The following is a 24,600-nucleotide window of genomic DNA, read 5'->3' as shown; positions in this document are numbered from 1 at the left end:
CAGCCCTCAACTAAAGGCTTTACATCATTGCCTCTCACCAGGAGAGAACAAGTTTTATTAGATCGACTTCGCATTGGTCATACTAGGTTCACACATAAATACCTTTTATGCCGTGAACCAGCTCCAGTGTGCATAACTTGTAATGTCATTCAGACAGTGTTACATATTTTAAGTAACTGCCCAAATTTTAATCAAATACGTTTCAAATATTTTAATGATTTTAACCCTACTTTGAAGGAGTTGCTTGGGGACCAACCCCATCGCAATTTACACCCCTTCCTCCGGGAGATTGGTTTCTCCCTTTTAATTTAGTGTTTGTGTCGTCATTATGTGATTTCGTCCTTTTTATATTTTTCAAGATATTGTTTTATCCATTTTTTCTTAATATGTTTTTAGCATTTATATGTTTTTAAGGTGTTCCTTTTTTAATACTACATCTTGAAGGTTTATGCTTTTACTTCAAAAAATACTTTGTTTTACTTTTTTGATTCATTCTTAAATGAAAACTAAATAAAATATAACAAAAAATCGTTTGGCGCAGTATAGCCCTTAAGGGCTCTTGCGCCATAAAAAAATCAACTAACCAACCAAGCAATAGTTATCCCTATCCTTAAACCAAATAAACAATCTGATAAACCTGAGAGCTATAGACCTATAGCTCTCACTAGTTGCCTATGTAAAGTAATGGAACGGATGGTAAACGCCAGACTGATGCACATTCTGGAGTCACACCATCTCATATCCTCATATCAAAGTGGGTTTAGGCGTGGCAGATGCACAATAGACAATCTAATGCTTCTCGAAACATCAGTAAGAGAAGCATTTCTTAAACGAAAACATCTTGTGAGCGTATTTTTCGATATTGAAAAAGCATACGACCGTACCTGGAGGTATGGGATCCTCAAAACCCTGCTCGAGTATGGGTTGCGAGGTAATTTACCCATCTTTCTCTCCAATTTTCTGAAACATCGTTCTTTTCGTGTACGCGTCAAGTCTGTTCTGTCGGATACCTTCATTCAAGAAGAAGGAGTACCCCAGGGAAGTGTACTAAGCGTAACTCTATTCATTATAGCAATCAATAGCTTGATTGGCCAATTGCCTCCCTCTGTAAAAGGTACCATGTTCGTGGATGATTTTCAAATTTCTTTCTCATCAACGAGCATGAGTATCGTTGAAAGACAACTTCAAATTGCAATCAATAAAGTAACCCAATGGGCGGACGAAAATGGCTTCACTTTCTCTGCTCAAAAAACATTCTGCATCCACTTCTGCCGTAAAAGAGGCCTTCACCATGACCCAAATCTCCTCCTCAATAATCAACCAAAATTCCTTGGTCTCACACTTGACAATAAACTAAAATTTATACCGCATATACAAGAGTTAAAAAAGAAATGTTCATTAAAATTAAATATCCTTAAAGTCTTAGCGAACATTTCTTGGGGTGCTAATACTGAGTCTCTGCTAAGAATATACAGGGCTCTGATACGCTCAAAACTTGATTATGTATGTCAAATTTATGGTTCCGCTGCTAAAACCTATCTTAAAAGTCTGGATCCAATACATAATCAGGCACTACGCATGTGCACAGGAGCCTTTCGAACTTCGCCTATCAACAGTCTTCATATCCTTGCACACGAACAATCTCTAAACAATAGACGCCTCAAACTTTCTTTAAATTTTTACTTCAAAATAAAACCTTGCACTAATCACCCACTACATCTTCATATTTTTAACCCATGTAATGTTGCTTTATTTCTACACCGGCCTTCGATGACCCCAACATTTGGGATCCGAATGCGTCGGGTACTCTCAGACCTGCAGCTACCAGATTTTAAAACCGTCAACACAATAAACCTAATTGAACCATGGTGCGAAGTCATACCTTCTATAATTAATGATTTATCAGAATTCCCAAAACAAACTACTGCAGACACAGTTTATCAACAAGTCTTTAATGAGATCAAAAGCAAGTATTCTGGTTACAAACACATTTTTACTGACGGATCAAAAACAAACAATCACGTCGGCTTTTCAACAATAATTAATGATCAAGTTACGGCAGAAAAACTAAACACATCTTGCTCGGTATTTACTGCAGAAATAAAAGCTATTTTTTCATCGCTACAATCAATAACCCAATCCGTCTACAAAAAGTGGGTGATATTCACTGACTCCAAGAGTTCAGTGGAAGCCATCACTTACTGCAATAATAATAGCCATCCTATAGTCATCCAGTCATATCTTTTATACAAAAACCTTATGCAAAATAATTTTGAAATTACCTTTTGTTGGATCCCTGGTCATGTGGGTATTGCAGGCAATGAGGCAGCCGATTCAGCTGCCAGAGCTGCAAGTATCCTGGTCGATAATAGTGTCCCTTTCGATGGTATCAAAAACGCCATCGTTGTAAGCCTCAACACTTATAGGCAGGGGACGTGGAATTCAGAAATCGAAAATAAGTTACATTCAATCCAGCCCTCCACTAGAGGTTTCGGATCATTAAATATCACCAGGAGAGAACAAGTCTTATTAGCTCGACTTCGCATTGGACATACCAGATTCACCCACAAATATCTCTTATGTCATGAACCAGCTCCAACATGCATTACATGTGATGTAAATCAGACAGTGTTGCACATTTTATGCAACTGCCCAAATTTTAATCTAATTCGTTATAAATATTTTAATAATTTTAACCCATCTTTGAAGGAGTTGCTGGGGGAGCCGCCCCATCGCAATTTATACTCCTTCCTCCAGGAGATTGGATTCTCCTTTTTAATTTAGTGGTTGTCTCGACATTATGTGATTTCGTCCTTCCTTTGTTTTTCAAGATATTGTTTTGCCCATTTTGTCTTCATCTTCAAATTGTTTAAATGTTTTTATCGGCTGCACTTTTTAACACTTGCACTTGAAGTTTTATGCTTTCTTCTTCAAAATATGCTTTTATTTACCTTATTCTTTAAAGAAAAATAAATAGCATGTAATAAAATATCGTTTGGCGCAGTATAGCCCTCAAGGGCTCTTGCGCCATAAAAATCAAACCAACCAACCATCCTTCCTCCAGGAGATTGGATTCTCCTTTTTAATTTAGTGTTTGTCTGGTCATTATGTGATTTCGTCCTTCCTTTGTTTTTCAAGATATTTTTTCGCCCATTTTGTCTTTATTTTCAAATTGTTTTAATTTTTTTATCGGATGCACTTTTTTAATATTGGCACTTGAAGTTTTATGCTTTCTCCTTCAAAATATGCTTCTATTTACTATATTCTTTAATAAAAAATAAATAGCACATAATAAAATATCGTTTGGCGCAGTATAGCCCTCAAGGGCTCTTGGGCCAAAAAAATCAAATCAACCAACCAATCAAAAGGAATGATAAAGGATTTAAATGGCAGGAACCGTTTAAGTCAAAAGATTCACTATTAAATTTTGAAGTGAGACGAAATTTGTAATGATGCTCAAGATGCACCGATTTTGCTCTAAAGTTTCACATTTTGCACCCTAAATCCAAAAAAGTTATAGGCGATTTCATTCGGGGGCCAACTTAAGCATAAGTTAGCCCCCCCCCTCACCTACAAATTTTTAATTACAGTAGTTTTTTCACATACCCACGTTATGCACCTATGTTGCACCTCTCATATACAAAGTTTCACGGCTTGAATCCTAACCCAAAAAAATGATAAAGGATTTAAATATGGGGTACGTTAGTACTTTCAATCTTATTATATTAGTGATATAACATACAAATAATTCTGATTGATTTTTTTTAATGAGCTTTTACCATTCTTAGCTTCTATCCCCTCCATTACTACCGAATAAAATGATAATAATGTGTAACATTAAAATAATAATGTTCTATAATAAGAACAATAAAAACAACAATCCAAGAGATGCCAAAATTAAATTTTATTATTTTAAATCTTTAATTCAAAAGTTCTTCTTATTTTTTATTCAAGTGAAAGTGACTTGAATAGGCAAACAACAATAATAAATGACAGTGTAGAGAAAAATTAAAATCTGCAAAAATATTTTGAATTCTTATTCGAAATACTCTGAAACTCAAACTCAGAAATATCAAATTTAAAATTATATATTGTAATAATTGGAGTAAAAACATTTAGGTTAACTTATTTTTTTTCCAAGTACCAAAATTGTACTTTAGTAATCTGCAAACTAAAATTAAATTATACAATCTCAGGCTAATAAAGAGATAAATATAGTAATTTTAAATCAAAGTGAATTACAAATACTCACAAAGTAATTCTTCTTTTGAATTATTATAACTAAATATTGCCTTTCTTATTATTATAATATACTTATTTAATTTTTACAAGCAAATGTTTTGACAAATTTCTTAAAGAAAACTATATTCTATACCAAAAATACAAAGTTCTTACAAGAATTCAGAAAAAATATTAAAGCGATTTTAATTTCACAAACCATTATTGATACCAAAAAAAAAAAAAAATACGTTGAACAAAATCAAAAACATAAGCCACTTCATTTTGCATTATGGAAGTTGTTTAACACACATAAACATATAATAAAGTAAGAAATATAACCACAGCTTTAATAAATAGTCTAGAATGTTTTAATTTCGTTAACATATAAATGGAAGACTTACAATTTATATTTTACAAAATGTTCAAAGTTGAGTAAAATTTCATTAAATTTCAATACATACATTCAATACATCATCTCCGAACATTTTAATATACTTCTAGATTGTGTGTTATACTTGCAGCAAATTTTAAGCCACATCTTGAGGTACATTTTAACTGTTACTAAACTATTCATTTTGATACATTTATTTTACAAATACTGGTAAAAAGTAAAGAATAAAAAAAGTTAATACATAAAAGTCCAAAATGATCATTGGAACAAAAACTTCGCATCAACCGAATTTAATGGTCTTTTTGTTCACATATTGCTTCAAAAGAGAAAAAAATGCAAGCGCAAATTCTAAGCTATCATCATAGCTTTTACTGCACTATTCGAAATGTCATAAACGCAACTTAAAACTTAGTAAATGAATAATTCCGAAAAAGTACATGAATTATGTCACAAAGTAATTACACATCACAAAGTAAGTATCTTGTTATAATATATAGTATCCTAACAGTATTTCATAGAATAGTAATTTCATAGAAAAAATTTACATCATATCTTGAGGTACATTTTTTTTAATTACAAGATTGTTTAACATATACTAATTAAAAAACAAATAACGAAAAAAAAAAATAAATCCCAAAATAGTCAAATTGAAACAAAAACACAACATTATCCAAATTTAAATTTCTTTTTGCTCACATATTGCTTCTCACTCAAAAGATAAAAATACAAGAGTAATTAAAACTAATATCAAAGCTTTTACTTCATTCAGTTTGAAGCACTGCTAGAAAACTCTGAACTCCACTAAGAATTAAGCCCCCATTTGAAATGTATATTCTTCAAAATGTTCAAAATAAAATAATACAGTAAGCTTCATATTGAAGTTGCGGAACATTTCCACCCGAAATGTCCTAACATTAGAATATTAAGTTACATTGGTAGCAAAGTTTTAGACCGCTTCCCGTGGTGCGTTTGTAAAATTAATTGCTAGAATTTTAAGAAATAATTTCTTTAACAGAAATAAATTAATTGTCGTATAATTATGAACAGTAATAATTATAGGAATACAATATGTACATACACATTTTTTAGTAATTATATACAAACGATATTTACAAAATGTTTATCTTATATAAGAAACTAAGAGTAACCATGTTTTTAAATTGAACTTTTGAAATTTATGAGGAAACCAGACCATCATACATATGCACACATAGGTACGAATGAACTATAACGTATTTGAAACCAAAATTGTACGAAAGAAAAACAAATCCTTTTCTTCACTAGGATAGATCATTTTTTTATTTACATTTTCCCTATCACGTAGAAGAAAACAGCTTTTCCTTTTAAGATATGTACCAAGAAATTAGTAAGATGTGGAAGCCTTTAATGCACAATAAAGAACTGAACTTAGTGTCGTATTACAACGTGTAAAGAAGCAAGTGAGGTCTAATTTTAAAGTTAGGAGACTTATATACACTTTTATCGAGTAAATCATCATATGACTCGCATGATTCATTGTCTCTCCGGCTGAACGCAATGTAATGACCAATAACTTCGGGGGAGTATGTCGATTTTCCAAAGAAACCAACAGCACCTCTAAAAACATAGGTTTTATCTTTTATCTCTAGATTTCGAGGAATGTTAGATAAAGGAACAGTTATATCTTTCGCTATTCCCTTCTTGAAGCTAATTAGTTCAATAAAAATATGAGAGTGTGTCAGATATTTCTCCTTTGTTCTAATTCCACTACACATCAATTTCTCATCATAAATTTGAAAGTGTCCCATTGCAGCTTGTTGCGTTGGTATCTCATCCAAGTGCATTCGACAAAAGAACAGTTCCTCTTGCAGCAGAGCCACTACCAACTTCTGCAGATTTAAAATGTCTTCATCATGCTCAAGGTTAATGGTGATAACAGCATCGTTCATAGTATTAGTTCTCTTCGGACAAAATAGACCTGTGCATTGATTTTCTACCTTTAGCGTAGGCTCAATATGTAACTTGCTCATCAATGTACCAACATTACATTCCGCAGCTATACGAATAATGTTGTGTTTTAATTTTTCTTGAGGAAATATACCTTTTAAAATTTGAGCCCTTTTTCTGTAAGTGCTACTTCGAATCCCTGTCGTTATTATTCTGTTTATAAGCTCCGAAAAGTCATTGAAATTGTTTCCAACACTAGTCTTAAACAGTGTGCTATCACAGCATGCTGCGCATAATAGCATTACTATTGAGTCAAAAGCACATGTATTTGTTAGAATGTAGCTAGTACCCGAAATTGCAACTGGTTTTAACTGCAATCTGGATCCATTCTTAAGTATCGGTACTCCGCATTTTTGAGCTTTTTTTTGAAAAATCTACATTTAACCATTCTTGGTTAGCTTCCAGATACGACGAGCGAGCTCGTTTCTTTGGAGGGAGCGATAGACCTCTCCAATTTTCAATGTAGGATAGCTCTCGAACATTTGTAGTTTTACTTTCTTTTTTGCCGCAACTTTTGCAAATTCTTTTTTCTCCGTATCCTTCATCTTCGCCAGATAAGGGATCCGAACATGTATTAAAAACATGCACTGAGACGTTGCAAAACGCGCATTTGTGGGCTCCTGTTGGTTCATCACCCGCCGCACATGCTGGGCATTGGTTTCTTCTGTCTTCGTTTTTTTCTGAGACTGAATTAGAAACGTGTGCTGATGTTAGCTCAACAACTTTTTCGATTTTGTTTTCAGGACCTAAATCTAAATTTCTGTTTAAATTTTCAGAGCTTATTAATTTTATACTACCGTCGAAGTAGGTAAAAAATGAGAGTTCAACGCCAGGAGGCGGCTCTGCGGCTCATAGCCGCCTCCCACTCCCCTCCGACCTTGGGGATGACCTTGGGCTGCGCCTCCTCCGCCTCAGACCACCGGGGCCGCCGCGTTTTCGCCCTTCCTCGTTTTCGCTCGCGTTTTTACCGTGAAAGGTTACGAATAGTTTTCGCGCGTTTTTGAATAGTTTTCGCGCGTTTTTGAATAGTTTTCGCGCGTTTTTGAATACTTTCCCGCGTTTTTGTACTTAGAATATTTTCCGTGATTTTTTTTTTTTTTTTTGTTTTAAGTTGATGGTCCCACCAACCAACCCGGTGTATTTGATAAATACACCCCATCAACGTTTTTTTTTTTCATCTGTCGATGCAATTTGCATACCAATGCAGATCAATTTTGAATATATCAAAAAATAAATAAATAAAATTTCCTTTAAAAAATTTACGAAATAAAATTTCCTTTAAAAAAAAAAAAATACGAAATAAAATTTCCTTTAAAAATTTACGAAATAAAATTTCCTTTAAAAATATTTTTCCTGAAACATCAAAGAAAGTTTCAATTCTAAAGTCCTTTTTTAAAAGTAGACTCACCGACAGACGACTTCTTCTTCACATTGTCACTCTTGGAGTTGCTAACTTCACATCACTAAGTCTATCAATTTCTAGCAACATATACGATTTTAGTGCACATGAACATAGGTGAGAATATCTAACACTCACATTCAATTCATCATGCACATCGATTTTATGTACAATAATATGTAAGGTTATCAAACACATACATTTAATTTATGGCACAAACACACATAAATATTAAAATACATTTGGGACTTTTTAGCGGATCATAATTAAGAGTTTCAAGCAATTCACTCTTTAAATAATCATTTCCTGACACCTGGAGATTTCATTCAGGGCGTCATAGACCGAGGGGTTTTTTGATACCCAGGTACCAGTCCCCTTCCTCGGCTCAGCCAGGAAATCATAAATCACACATTCAGTCACACATTCACGCACATTCACTCACACATTCATTCTCACATTCACTCATGCATTTAAAATATAAAACTATATACACTATATACAATTAAAATGTGGCCAAAAAAAAAAAAAAGCTGCATCTGAAAAGCAAAGGAATTAAAACATAATGAAAAATCTGCTGCAAATGCTGAAAGGAAAAAATCATTAATCACAAGCATACACTAAGGTACCTTTAAAAATAAAATAAAAATAAAATAAATCAAAATGAAAAATTAAAATAAAGATAAAATCAAAAATAAATATCAAAATTAAAAAATAAAAAAAATTAAAAATAAAATTTTTTACAAAAATAAAATAAAAATAAATGTTTACAGTTAAGTTGAAAAAATCATTAAGTTAAATGGCCATAAGAGAAAAAAAGAGCTCATCTGGTTCAATCTCCGTCATCCATTTCAATATCCATTTCAATCCATTTCAATCTTCTATTTTCAAATCTACATTTCTTCAAATGTTTTTTTTACTTCCAGTATTTTTCATATTATTGCATTTTTTCAAAATTTTCATGTCTTCACATTGTATTTTCAAAATTTTCATGTCTTCATATTTTCATATTTTTCTTCCATTTTCTTCAAAATTTTCATGTCTTCATATTATATTTTCAGTCTTCTCATTATAATACTTAATTTTCTTTTATATTCATTTCTTCAAAATTTTCATGTCTTCATTTTTTTTTCTATTTTCAAATTTATTTTATTCTTCCAATTTTTTCTTAATTTTGTAGTGACCATATGCCAAGGTATTTATATGATCGTCTAATATGTATCGTTTATCATCGAATGGGGAGAGAGCTGTTTTATTTAACTTGATGGTGTATAGCTGATTGTCGATCACTCCCTATGTTCATCATCTCTTCTCGAGTTGCAACCTTATTTTCCAAGCAATTTTTATAATCCGCATGGCTAATGCGGTTTTTCACTACTCGACGGGAGACTCCCTTGGCCGTCTTTTTCTCTCCACTTGCAGATTTAATTGAATACATTTTGGCCCTAAGACCCACAAATTCTTCTATGATGGCTCCATTCATCTCGTCTTTAAATTTACCAATTTTCTTTTTGTTTACTTCACTGTATAGAGGGTGGGTCTTCGGGTACTCAGACGTGTCATACAGGTGTAGATGTTGACTCATTTCAGCATATACGTCATCACATTGAATCAAATACATAAAACTGTCCGTGTCTGTGAATAAAAGATCAGCCCTCTCCCCATACACCTGCATAATATGATTGTAATGAAAGTCACTCATTAAAATTTTACTTTGTTCCAGAATGACATAGCCCAAATATAATGGACGATTCAGAAGAATTGAGGTCTTCATTCTTTCAATACCCACTAGCTCGTCAGAGAATATTTTAAATGTACGGAAACTAGGTGCTGCAGTCATCCTCAATGCCTTACGCTCAGTGTGTGCCAGCTGGATATCCACTCTATTTCGGAGGTTCTCCATGGTTTTTCCGTACACAGAGTTATTCATGAGTTTAAAGAAATCCTTCTCGAAAGAGTTAGATGACATTTTCCTCTTCTCGGTGTTGAACTCTATGTACGGTTTGAGCCAAGGTTTTTGACTGAACGCAAGGACACGATGGACTTTTTTCAATTTTAGTCCAAGTGAGAGATATAATTGTAGATTCTTGTAATAGATTACATAATTATACTTGTCGTGTAAATTTGGTACCAATTTCTCACAAGGACTAAATTTATGATTCAACATATCCAATGCAGTGGTTGAGAGCATATTTTCCATCACTTTAAATTTCTCTGCGGCTAATGGGTATAAGTTATGTCTATCATGCAGCTCAGAACAATATTCGAATCCACCTCCAATATATATCCCCGGTCCTCAGATGATGGAATTGATTTGATCCACGCTTCATCCACTTGGCTGGCATCTATCCATTTAAAGTCCCCATAGGGAAGTGGTTGTGACATAGCCCATCCGTACAAATTATTTGCATCTAAATACATGATGTACTTGGATGGGCTTGATGGATCATAATCTGGCATGTATTTATTATTTGCTTTTGCATATCTCTTCGAGATGACGGAAATACCCCCTCGAATGCCACGTTCAATAAATAATTGCATATCTATATCCGTAAGCAATTCAAGGGGTTGATTGCACATCTTCAAACAAGCTTGCCATGCCAGACCGGGGACAGTATATGTGTTACAGGGGTCGATACTGTAGTACTGCTGACAAGTCGCCCTAAATTTTTGAAAGATATCTCCGAGCTGGAGGACATCAGAGACGACATACAAATCATGGTATTCACCCAAAGTCTTCAAATTGAATTCATTCCATACATTTTTTGCATGGTTATAGGCCTCTTCTGAAATATGTTCTTCCATCAGGGAACTGTAGAAGGATGCTTTGGGTGGCAGTTGATTCTCATCAAATTTTTTGAATGAATCCATATATTCGTATGGATAGACCCCTTTTTGTAAAAGGAGGTGGACCTTGTCTGTCGGCATGCTTTTATGTAGGAGATGAAAGTCGGAGGGTGAGAGGGTTTCCACTAATTTGTCGAGCGATGTAGGAAGAAACTGTAGACTGTCAAGAAAAACCAATGCCACATCTTCCCCTCGTTTCTCATTTTTACAAGTCATAGAGAATGATATGTACTTCTCCATATTAATTGGGATGAGCTGATAATCATATTCTTTGAAATCACCCAGTGTCTTTACAATGTGATGCGCATCATAATTTTTCAAATTATGAAAGATCACTGGGATCATTTTTCGTATTCTGTATTTGAGGTTGCAACTATTGTGTGCTGCCCCTCTGTATTTTCCTGTGAGATGGTCGTGGTCTCTCACACGATCGCTGTGAAGGGTCTTCTGGCAAATATGGCATGTGAATGCCATTTTAAATGATTTTTCTTCTTGAGGGGAGAGGGTCATTGGCTTCACATCATTCAGAATTTCAGCAATTTCTCTTCGCTCTTCCAATAGTTTCTCGACAAGATGTTTGGCAGCATCTTCGCCTCTACATTTAAAAATAGGCTTCATCGCTTCTCCATCTGGTCCTACAATGAGATATGCAAATCCACATGCATCATGTCTTGCCATCTTTTGTGTATATGATGATGATGATGTAGACTCGATTGGGACGATGAGCGATTCAAAATCTGCATAAATAACGTAAGGGACTGGATGTTGATAGTGATGGTTTTCAAATTGAAGGATGTTTTCACCTTCTGCTGGCATCTTAACACGTTGGGGTGTGACGTCTTTGCAGTACTGCAAATGGTCTTTCAACAATCGGTCACTTGAAAAACGATGGAGGCACCGATAGCAGTAGAAATGTACGCCGTTATGCTTTGTTAAATCTCCCAACAGTCTGCTCATACTTCTAATGAGACAGAAGTGTTGCCTTTCTTCATTCGCTATTAATAGCAAGTTGATTGCATCATCGTTTTCACGTTTTGAAATAAAAAGTGGAAACACCTCATCATCCTCACAACCGAAGACATTGATGCGAAGATCATTCTGCTTCTCAATACTGGGAATTTCCGAAATGTGGACGGGAAACTTAATTCCTTTCATCTTGATTACATCTTCATGCTGTGTGTAGTGGGATACATGGTGCGAGTGATCTTTCCATGAAATGTTCATCTTATATGCCAGTAAGCACCACAGCAAGCACTTGTTGTCTTCATTTTGTACATTTAATACAGCCTTTTTGGCTTGTATTTTCTTCGATAAAGGGATGTAGCTGCGTCCAGCGAGAGGAGTATATTTGGCTGTTAAAACTTCCACGTGAATCACATGATCGAGAACCCACCCCGACCCCAATTGGAGAAATTCTTCAAAACTTTTCTCGACTTTTGAGATGGCTTCCTCCAGATGATCTTAAATTGTTTCTTCCAGGAGTTCAGTTTGGAAAGTACTCCCAAAATATGACGTTGTCTCCACCCTTTCTCCATTGTCAGCCATTCTGGAGAATTGCGCCTTCATCAAAATACGCCATTTCAGAGCGCGCTTCTCTTTCATTTCTTCCTTGAGCAGATCACGGATTTGGGGTCTCAATTCCCCGAAGGTCAACTTGACATCCCCCTCGTTTTCTTCGCTGGGGGAGAGAAATTCAGAGGAGAAGACTCCGAGTGCTGTTTTGCGGGTGGGACGGGAGCGCTTGGGGGTGGGACCCTCATCTGTAGCCTTGCGCTTCGTGGGACCAGCTCTATGTATAGTACGTAAATGTTGCAAGAGATTAGACTTGCGACTGAACATCTGGTCGCACTGGGAGCACTTATGAATCGGCTCTCCGTGAGCCGCACGTTCATGTCTTCGAAGATTGTCCATCCTTGTAAACTCCATGTTACATTCTTCACATTTTAGAGTTCTGTTAGCAGCGGCAGGATTGTGTGTCGATATATGCCGTCTCAGATCCGAGTTTCGAGTGAATCCTTTGCCGCATTCCTCACAAGCGAAGGACTTCACAGCCATATGAGTTTTCAAATGCCTAGTCAAATTAGGCTTTGATGCGAAGACTTTATTGCATGTATGACACACCTATCAAAGAGACAAAAATCTCTTTTAGAATCAAGCTTACTTAAGCAAAGTATTCCCTCAAAATACATTTTTTCAGAAAATCAAGCTTTAACTAAAGCAAAGTTTTTCCCCCAAAACCTTTTCCTAACGAAATTCTATTCTCTACGCTTATTTCCCATCAAATGTCAAACGAAAGTTCTCCTAACTCTACGAAAACCTATTTTCATCACAAATATCTGACTTACCAAAACATAGACCTGAAAATCCTAGCAAAAATACATTCTCAACAATAAATATGCAATCGCGCGCCTGAAATTTTCCCCCCTTCCAAAATATATTTCATAATAAAATATGCTATCGCGAATCTGAAAACACATAAATACAATTTCTAATAATTCCCTGCGCGAGTCTGAAAACACATAAATAAAAACACTTGAAATAACTCCTCCAAAAATATATTCTTAAACAAGAAGTGAAAAGCATGGCTTTAACTTTCCGTAGTTTTGTTTATCAACAAAGTAGGAGAATTTTCCGGACATTGCTTTCGAAAGATCGGGGAGCGTTTCATGCGTCATTAAACTTGAATAGACAAGTGTGAAGAGAACGGCGCAGGTGGGTGAGTCATAGAGAAAGGGAAGCTTTTCGAAAATCTCTCTCTCTTTCTAAACAAAAGTTTTTTTCTTAAGTGACATCGTAAGTTGCAATTAATTTTTTTCTTTCTAAATCTTAATGTATTTTTCTCACATGTAAAATTTTTTTTCTCTAACTGATATAAATATTTTTTAACTACTTGTAATCAAATAAATTTTTCTAACATAAATATTTTTAACTAAACAAAACTTTTATCAAACAATTTTTTTTTTCTAACAAATTTTCAAACTAGCAAAAATAACTTTTCATTAAGCGAAACTTTCTCAAACAAAATTTTTACAAAATAATTTTTCTAACGCAATTTTTTTTTTTTAAAGCATACAAAATATTCTAACATGTAAAATTTTTTCTCTAACTTTGAAAAAAGTAAACAAATACATTCACAATTTTTTTTTTTTTTTTTTTTTGGGCTAGCATAAATAGTTTCAAGCTTGTAAACAAAATACAATTTTCCCCCACAACCTGAAAACACAAATAGTTTCCCATCCAAAATGTTTTAAACACATGATACTATTTTTCAGACACATTAATAGAAGTTGCGGTAAACTAAAAGTGTTAATTTTTTTATAGCATAAATTTTCAAACTAACAAAATTTTTTCTCAAACTAACAAAATAATATTTTCATTAAGCAAAATTTTCATTAAGCAAAATTTTCTCAAAACAATTTTCATGAAGCAAAATTTTCTCAAAATAATTTTTTCCAACTTATAAATTTTTTTTTTTCTATTTTACAATAACAATCAAAAAATATTTTTACGTGTAATAAACAATCAAAAGAAATAATTTCAATAATGTCTGAAAATGTAATGTCATTGAAATGTAAAATGGTACTTACGTGTGATGATTTCGACCCGGAGGGGACATCCGAAGAGGGCACTGCACCCGAAACATCCGGGGCCAAAGTATTGAATTGGCTAATCCTAGGAGATGCAGGTTGCGAGACTCCACTGGGTCCGGCCTGATTTCAAAATAATAAATACATATTTAATAAAAATATGGTGATGCAACACATACTCATCAAAAAGTGAAATAATACTTACAATTGGTGCAAATCCAGGAGGAGGCATAACAACAGCGGGCTCCAACATGGATGTGGGAACACTTGCCATCAATGTGTCCCATTCAGTCTCATCCATACCAAAGTCGATGAACTGCAAAAAAGAATATATTATCAATAAATGGAAAACAATTAAAAAGTTAAAATGACTTAAGAAAGCAGAGTTTTGCTAAGTTAAAGTGAATTAACGTTAAACTAAAATAAATTCAATTACTTCTAAACATAAATGAAGCATCCAAAATAATTGTAAAGTTAAAAGTTAAATCGGAAAAAAAAAGTTAAAATTAAGAATCAATTACTTCTAAAGTTAAAAGTTAAACATAAAAGGAATCATAAAATTAAAAACTAGTAAATTAAGTATTTAAGAAATATATTTACAGAAGTAGAAGAAGATGTTGAAGCGTTTTCCATGGTATGTTCCATCTTCAAAAATTAAGTATAAATAGACTAACTCTAAAACAAGCTAAAAGCAAAAAAAAAAAAAAAAGCAAGTCGCTAAAACAGACAAAAAGGCCGTGAAAGCAAGTGAACGTCTAACTAGCGGCAAGCAAAGATTAGAAGTGACTAAATTTTTCGAATTAGGATCCTTTTATGACCGTGATGATGTCATTTCACTATCCAATGAAATTAAATTCATTAATCAAGTCTGTGTGACGTTGTCTAAATCTACCAATAGTGTGTCTCAAAAGTGACATCATTGATTTAAACTTAATGAAATTAAAAAAAAAAAAATATAGACATCGGGTGCCTAGTCCTAGATTTGATAAGACAAATTAGACTTTGCGCATGTGCGTTCCTCAGTTTGATAAGTCCAGTCGAGGCTGGAAGCATGTGTGAGATAAGCGATTGCACCTTGGTCAGCAATGATTAATCATCATGTGAACCGCTGGCGAGCCATGATATCATCTGATAAGACGTCATCCATTCCGATGGACACGCGAGGTCGATGATTAACTATCATGTGATTATTAATCAGAGCGATTACAGTGCCACGACTGGAAGTGAGGTTGTTATCTTGATAAAATTTTCATTCTCGCTCAGATTTTTGTGGTATTCAGTTGCTCGGTTCTCTCTCTTCAAGAATGGATTACTTATTAAGTGCGAATGGTTTGAATGTTCTAGTTAAAGAACAATTCTACACTCGTGAAATTGCCGACAGCATATTCGATGAACTATTGAAATTGCCGTTCCAGACTATCAATGTGATCGTCCATGGGCGTAGTTATACCCCAAAGCGAAAAAGTTATGCGTTTGGAAATGATGGATTGGATTATCAATACTCTGGCACGTCTAATCCAGCGCATGAATGGACTCCGATGATGCTGCGAATAAAAGAAGATGTTGAAAAGACGACTGGACAATCGTACAACTATGCGTTATTGAACTATTTTTCCGATGGAATCGCCGCTCTAGGCCAACACAAAGACGGTCCCTCAAGCGGTGTTGCCTGTGTGAGTCTGGGTGCATCCAGAACGCTATCCTTTGAAAGACGTGGATTTCTACCTCAAGAATTAGTGTGTCACCATGGGAGTATGTACGTGATGTTACCACCTACTAATGAACTATTTACACACGGAATCAAGCCCGACAGAAGTGTGACTTTACCGAGAATTAGCATCACCTTTCGCAACATAGTGACTGACGCAAACCCGCCTACAGCGAAACGAATGAGAATGGATGATGATGCCTCCCTCTTCAGTCAACCGGAAATTTCGACAAGCGCGTTACTTCAAGAAAGCGATACGACAATGAATTTTCCTCCACCTATTGCTTCAGTGAACCCCTCCCCCGTCGTTTCACCGTTTAGCGAAGAAAGTTCTACGTTCCCCCAGAATGATTGGCTGGAAAAGTTCCTTTTGAGCTCCCTTCAGCGTTTTGAAGAGAAAAAGATTAACATTAGAAGCTTGCCGACTGATTTGAACATTTTTGTGTGTCTTCAGCAAAGTGGAAAAATCGTGATCCAGTTGGAAAACACCGTTTCAGGTGCTGAAGTGAATTTTCAACCACAGAGTTGGTTATATTTTTTAACAAAAATGTGGGACATTAATTCCCACTACGCGACTAGTAACTTTATCGTTAGTACACAAGCTATTGTTATTACTCGTGAAAACCAGTGTGAAGTACATCAGCTAGAAGAAGTCGACGGTAAAATGTGCATACAAAAACCTCCCGTTTTATTACGAGACGATGTAAGAAAAATTTTGAAAGAAGAAGATGACGGTATTCTAGGAGAGATCCTCCATGTAATGTTCACTATATTTCGCGAAATGCTTTGTACTGAACAAAAAAAGATTCAAGCTCCAATGATTGATGAAGTTGAAGCGAAAGAACTTGTACACGATTACTTCATTGAAGAAATGCGGCGAACTGTATTAAAAAACTTTGAATGTGCCGGCTGTAAAACGGATCATCCCTCACAAAGAAGACATGAATGTATGTCGTTAACATCCAAGGACAAATACACTCTATTATGTGAAAATGAAAATATTTTCACTACTATGAACTTTGTCGAACTTTGCGATAGCATTTCCGAAAAAATATGTTTAAGTGAGACTCAAATTGCAATGTTTACAGTGGATTATTTGAAGGAGCGAACGGCTGATCTGTAAGTTGATTTGTACATATTACTTTTATTTTGTAAAATAAATGTATTTGATTTAAGATCATTGTTCTTATTTGCATGCAACAAACATGATTCAACAATAGTAATAATTTTTATTTATACATTGTATCCCATACAAAATCTGGCTGTCTTTTCACCCTTTTCTTTCGGGGCGTATCGAGAGACATATTGACAGCTTTAGGTACAAAAGTTGGAGTTACATCTGACAAATACTTATTTTTCACAAAATGTTTGGGTACATTGATTTCATTCAATATGTGTAAAAATTCATCTTTCCATGGTACATGGATATTTTTTCGATTGCTGAAAATTAAGTTCATCAGGTCAGCAATATTACTATTCGGAATGTTTTGTTTTTTATAAATAATTTGTCCTTTTTCATTCCATGATAAAAGATCTGAATGTTTCTTCATGAGTTCCAACAGATTTCTTGCTTGATGCTGATAATTCTTTGAAATACTTTTCAGAATCGTAGGCTCATAATTCTCCTCTTTAGTTATTTTTTTTTCTTCTTCTGTATTTTCATGTGATGGTTGTGATGATGGTGGGGGTTGACTCCATCTCGGGTTGAATTCTGTCATGTTCAACTTCCTTTGTAGCAGTTCTGTATATTTCGATAACTTTTCATGTTCTTCTAACTTGCTTTGCAAAATCTTTAACATTTCACGATCCAACTCACTCAATTGATTGGATGTGACTGTATGTTTTTGAAATATTTCCTCAGGAACCAAGGAATATTTCTTAGCGTGTTCCATTTCCGAGTATAGCTGACAGTACGCTTACAGCTGCGGGGATTAAAAAATTCAAAATTCCTCCTTTTTGAATGACTAACTTCCGCTTTTTCGATAAAGCCAATTTGCGATTTGCTAATTTACGTAGAGTTGTCTTGTGCTTTGACAAGTTCTTCTTTTGATGTTTCGATAGAGGAATATTTCCTTTCAGTGTGTTGTGACAGCACTCACAAATTGCCTTGATACATTTCACATCAATCTTTTTTAATAACTCTTTTTGAAGTTTTGCTGGACAAATCTGCAGAAGATGTAGCTCGCTCAGCTGTTGCTTGGTAATTGTCATGATGTACTGTGTTTGATTGGGTAAAATATTTGTGCGCAGACGCATTTCCTCGGGTGTATCATTTTTCAAATCGATTAACAGATATGAAAATTTCTCCTTCGTCGCATCCTCATACACTTCTTGAAAAAATTTTAAATGTCTGGGAAAAATCTGTTTTCCTAAATGAGTCACTTGACTCAAATCTCTCCTATTTTTGAAAAGAAGAATATAATGTGCGTTTAAAGTAATTTCACGCATTTCTTTTTCTTTGTGGAAAAAGTTTTGTGTGATGAAAATTACAGATATATTCATATGATGACTTCCACGCGTGAACAATTTAGTCATGACTTCATTTTTACCGCAAGAATGCATTAAATCATCAATTATGTAAACCGTATAATTCCCCAAATACTCTCGATAATTTGAAGGAAATCCTTCCACAAACGTCACATCGGGGATCGTATCATATAATTCTTGATAGATCCCGTAGAACCATACAATTTTGTAGGGGACAATTGAAAACATCTCACGTTTATGTTTGATGAGATCGGCAACGAAAAATGACTTTCCCGAAGAAGTTGGTCCGGCTGCGACCATCGTAAAAGGAACCTCCAACTTTGGAAACTCCATGGCGAATGAGAGACAGACAAAGAAAATATTCGTTTAAATATATTTATTGATTAAAATTCGGAAATACATGAAAATGTTTTGCTACAAAATTGTATACAATCTTATCATTACAAACATGTGAATCTATAAAAGAAGACAATATATTTTTCAAGGAATGTCCACGACATTTTGAATACAAATAATAAATACAATATTGACCACATACTGCCGTGACATTACTTTGCAATGTCATGGGATTAAAGTTTACCTTTGAAAATTGTGATACAAAATCATCAATGTGTCCTTTGAAAAAAGAAGGCGGATTCCCATAAGAATCAAAAAATTCCAATTGTTTTCCGTCTACATAAAAAGCCACCCAATGGCTTCCGGCTTCCGTCGAAGTATCCACGTTTGCAATAAAACAGGTGGGGGTTGTATCGATGACAATGTCCTTCAGATGATCACTTGGGAAAACACCCAGAAAATATTTTTTGGTGATTGGATCAGTTTGTAGAATACTTTGTATTTGATTCGAATCCATTTTTTTAATTTGCAAAATCACAACACGTGACGAGCTTTTGTAATTTCAATCACGTTTTGAAATTCGGCATAGATCAATAATGATAGCGTTTCTTCGATGGCTGTGCTAAATTTAATTTCAACTCTCAAATTTCCTTGATGTTGTAAATTTAAATGAGGACCGTTGCATAAGTCTGCTGAGAGATCAAAATTGTAAAGTGTCGTTCCGCGTGCGAATTGTTCACGAGACAAATAGATGCCTTTATCACTATTAAATCCGTCAAACAAACTGTGATAAGCACGAATGTAATTATTATTTTTAAAATCCAATTCCATTGGTTTACTTGGTACGGGTTGACCGTCAACATATATAGAGATGAAATTCACATCATGATGTGAAAATAGAAAGGGATTTTTTGAATAATGTCCATTCATAGCAGCATTTTCGATGCATGCAATCACGACTCTTTTCGGCATCACACCTAAAAATACATTATATTGCATGAAAGAAAAACTTCCTTTCGAAATGGAATAAGTTTTACATAAAACTCTGTCGATGGGATACTTGGCAGAACTTTTTTCCAAAGCTTTTGCATGACCGAGTGAAACTCCAGGACTCACTTCAACTTTTCGTATAAATAATGACGCATGTTCTAATACCACTTTGTATGCAGCATCCACTTTTGACGATAGAAGACAAAACGCTGCATTGCTTCGAGTCATTTTAATTTTAATATCGACCAAATTTAGTAAAAGACGGTTCTGATTAAACAAGTCGCAATGTAATTGTCCGATCATATCAAATGTTTTACTGTGTTTACCGAGTTCATATCTTGATTTCAATCCGGGTCCAGCGTTCACAGCCTTGGGGTCGATTTCTTCAGGTTGTTCATCTTTGTAAAACAGCTCACAGGTAAGTTGACTTTTCTTAGCATCTTCTCCATAATTTAGCAGTGTTTCAATGTATGCACGATATGGATAAGTGTTGCTTGCAGATGAAATATTTCGTTCATTCAAACTGATGTCGATTTGTGAGAACAGAGAATGGAGAAATAAGTTGGTTGGCACTACAACTTCTTCAACTTCCGATCCATCGGGCTTGGAGGTTTTCGGTGATATGGGGATCCATCCGCTTTGACGATTTTCGCTTTCACGTAAATGTAGGATGCGTTGAGATCTGTATATTCCACACCGCTTCCAGATATTGAAAATTCGAGAGGCGATCCGTCTCGAATGCTTGCGATGGGATGATATTCCACAAATTGTCCTTTTTCAATAGCAGCTTGAGTAGGAGGTAGTGTGAATAAGTCCAGTTCTGATTTCACACACACAGGTGAATCGCGATGAATGAGAGAAGACATTTTTTTTTTAAAGAGAAAATATCGTGATGTGTTTTCACTCTCTTGGTTTTACGAACACTGACTTGTTTCTTGGGAAGTTTGCGCTTTTTATTCCTTCTGCCGGAGCCGATCATGGTCTTTAATTTAACTGCAGCTTTATCCGTCAAGTTTTTGCCGGCTTCCTTCAAACGTCGTTTAGCAGCCACTTTGAGATTTTCACCACGTGAGACATCGTTGAATACATCAACACCGCTGTTCAAAATTTGTTTACCGACCGCTTTGGCACCCGACTTGAAAAGTGGAACTGCAGCCCTGAAGAAAGATTTAAAGAGTCCTCCGAAACCATAGCCTCTTTGATAGGGTGCACCTTGATAATAATTAAGACCATTTCCAGATTGATGGGTGTAGTAATCCTCAAAGGATTTTTGACAGCATTGATATGGAATATACATCATGAGAGGAATTTCTGACGAAAGTGAAGTTTCACGTACGACCTTCCACGCTCGAATGGCACTAACATTCCTGTGTTGGTTCTTATAACGATTTCGATAGTGTCAATAATTTTTCGACTCACGGGCAAATAGTGAGGTCTTTCATATTCCACGCTGACCATTTCTCCGTCGGAACCGCTGACTTTAATTGTTCGCAGGAGCGGAGCATACACATCGCCTATGATTTGAGGTTCGATAATATCTGTATAAACCATTAGCACTCTGAAATGTGCATTAGGATCTGCAATCTGCGGGCTGAACACGGTCTGTTCAACATTTTTGTCGCTATCGCCCCCTATAACCATTGGGGGAAATCCTAACATCTGCGATAATCCTTCATGAAAGACAACGCGTGCATTGTTTTTCACTTTAACACGAACGCGTTTCGTGACGTGATTGTAATTGAAGGAAATCTTATTATCATGATCGGGTATGTTGATTGCCTTCAAAATGTCGGATACATTTTCGTAACATCCGGGTGGAATATTTCTTCCTAATTCTTTTCCATCACCTAGATCGAATCCAATTAAATTATTCTCTCGATTCACATTATACCAAGTATGCGAGTAAATGACTTCTACCAGCGCACAATCCCAATGTCCAGTCAGTTCAATTGGGGTCGGTAGACGTGTAATAAAATGGGATATTTTATTATCTGGGAAATAGTTTAATGAGCTGTCGCTGGGCAAAGTCACATAGAACGAGCCCATCTTGCAGAGTGAGCAAATGATATCGTGTCTCAAGTATTTATAGGTTGGATAAATGAGAGGCCGGAATCCATTGGTTAAATTTTTCCGAATAACCACGAAACTTGACAAAATATTCAGTTTTGTTTTCCTTTTTTCTCTTTCGTAATATTTTTTCGACAGTATAATCTTCTTTCAGTTTGACTTTTTGTAATTCTTGAGGATAAAAAGTTCCTTGGATGGGTTCACCCATTAAATCTTTCACCCGGTACACGGGAATAGCTCTTTTGACACATTCGGTGACGATGAATAATTCCTCCGTCCAATTCGTCTCGTATCCTTTTTCAAAAGTGAGTTTTTGTTTAGAAATACGAACGACTTCACCAACGTTGTAAACACACGGTTTCCTTTCCGCATCTTGATTATCTCCGTAGATCGCGAAATACACTTGTCCTTCATTATTCGCATTCACTTCCACAGGTGCTCTCTTGATGGTGGAATGGTAAGTAGTATTATAACTCTTTATCAAATCATCTAACACGTCAATATAGTTGTAAGTGTTTTGACTCGTGAAATATTTCCACATTTTAGTTTTCAAAGTACGATTGAATCTTTCCACTACCGAAGCCTTCGTTGCGTTAAAAGTTGTGAAGAACTTGACTTGATTGTCTCGTAGAAACTTTTGAAATAGTGCATTTTTAAATTCACCACCTTGATCCGTTTCGAGTAACTTGGGTTTTCTCTCTGTAAAAATAGATTGGAAAGCGTCGACAATCTCTCGGCCCTGCTTCGTTTTTAAAGGCTTCGCCCATGCATATTTTGAAAAAATATCGATACATGTTAATATATACCGATAACCACGATTATGTTTCTGTAAACTTCCTAAATCGGCGAGGTCTGCTTGCCATTGGAAATCTTTATGATGAACGAATACGCGATTCGTCGGGAATTTCTTTCTCACAGGTTTGTGCAGAGTGTACGCATCGACTCCCGCTAGATAATTCTGAATGGTTTTCTTGCTTTCTTCTCCTTCCAAAGCACGAAATAATGCATTGACACCGCCAAAACTTGCTTCTTGAGCCGGTTCCAGGTAAGCCTTCTTCATTGCAGCAGGAAAAATGATTATTCGACACGTTGAAATGAATCATCCTCGGAACGTAATGAGTGAATTAGAGGTATCATTTGGTTTAAGTAGAAAATCAACAGCAAAATCCGATTTCCCTGTCAGAATATAAATGATGCCCATTACACAACATAAACTCAGATAAAGGACCGTAATCCATACAACCTCTTCTCTAGGATGCATGTTTAAGAATAAAATAGAAATACATGAGCTATCATCATTTATAATGGCGGGTGCATCTAAAAACGACATAGTCCGATACGTTTGTAAAAACACTGGAAATAGCTCTGTACAACTTTATGGAGATGGCATGACAAAAAGTATCACACATTCTTATGACAACAATTGTGACGTTTTGCCATACCCTAAACAGGTTGCCACTCGAAAACCATCGTATAAGGTTACGGAAAAATATTCTAAGGACAAAAACGCGGGAAAGTATTCAAAAACGCGCGAAAACTATTCGTAACCTTTCACGGTAAAAACGCGAGCGAAAACGAGGAAGGGCGAAAACGCGGCGGCCCCGGTGGTCTGAGGCGGAGGAGGCGCAGCCCAAGGTCATCCCCAAGGTCGGAGGGGGAGTGGGAGGCGGCTATGAGCCGCAGAGCCGCCTCCTGGCGTTGAACTCTCATTTTTTACCTACTCGTCGATGGCTTCAATATGTCTTCGAATAAAATCGTCCATTCGAAGCGACAGTTCTTGAGCAGAAAATATTCTATTTTTTATGTCATTGAAACTGCTTTCTTCTTGCTTTTATAGCAAGATTTCTAGCATCTGATGATTTTTATTTTTGCTTTTGTAGCAACATTTCTAGCATACGTTGCTTTTATTTTTTGCTTTTATAGCAAGATTTCTAGCATCTGTTGCTTTTTATTTTTGCTTTTGTAGCAATATTTCTAGCATACGTTGCTTTTATAGCAAGATTTCTAGCATCTGTTGCTTTTTATTTTTGCAGCAAGATTTCTAGCATACGTTTCTTTTATTTTTTGCTTTTATAGCAAGATTTCTAGCATCTGTTGCTTTTTATTTTTGCTTTTGTAGCAAGATTTCTAGCATCTGTTGCTTTTATTTTTTGCTTTTATAGCAAGATTTCTAGCATCTGTTGCTTTTTATTTTTGCATTTGTAGCAAGATTTCTAGCATCTGTTGCTTTTATTTTTTGCTTTTATAGCAAGATTTCTAGCATCTGATGCTTTTTATTTTTGCTTTTGTAGTAAGATTTCTAGCATCTGTTGCTTTTATTTTTTGCTTTTATAGCAAGATTTCTAGCATCTGTTGCTTTTTATTTTTGCTTTTGTAGCAAGATTTCTAGCATACGTTGCTTTATTTTCCTGCTGTTATAGCAAGATTTCTAGCACACGCTGCTTTTATTTGTTGCTAGTCTACCATGGTTTCTACCATCTGTTGCTTTTATATTTTGCTATTTCTAGCAGATGTTGCTTTGATTTTATTGCTTTTCTAGCACACTTTGCTTTTAATTTTTGCTTTTGTAGCAAGATCTCTAAAT

This window comes from Uloborus diversus, chromosome 9 (assembly GCF_026930045.1).
Source record: "Uloborus diversus isolate 005 chromosome 9, Udiv.v.3.1, whole genome shotgun sequence".
NCBI classification, from domain to species: Eukaryota; Metazoa; Arthropoda; class Arachnida; order Araneae; family Uloboridae; genus Uloborus; species Uloborus diversus.
The sequence above is the reverse complement of the archived record's forward strand: the minus strand, read 5'-3'. Positions refer to the sequence as shown.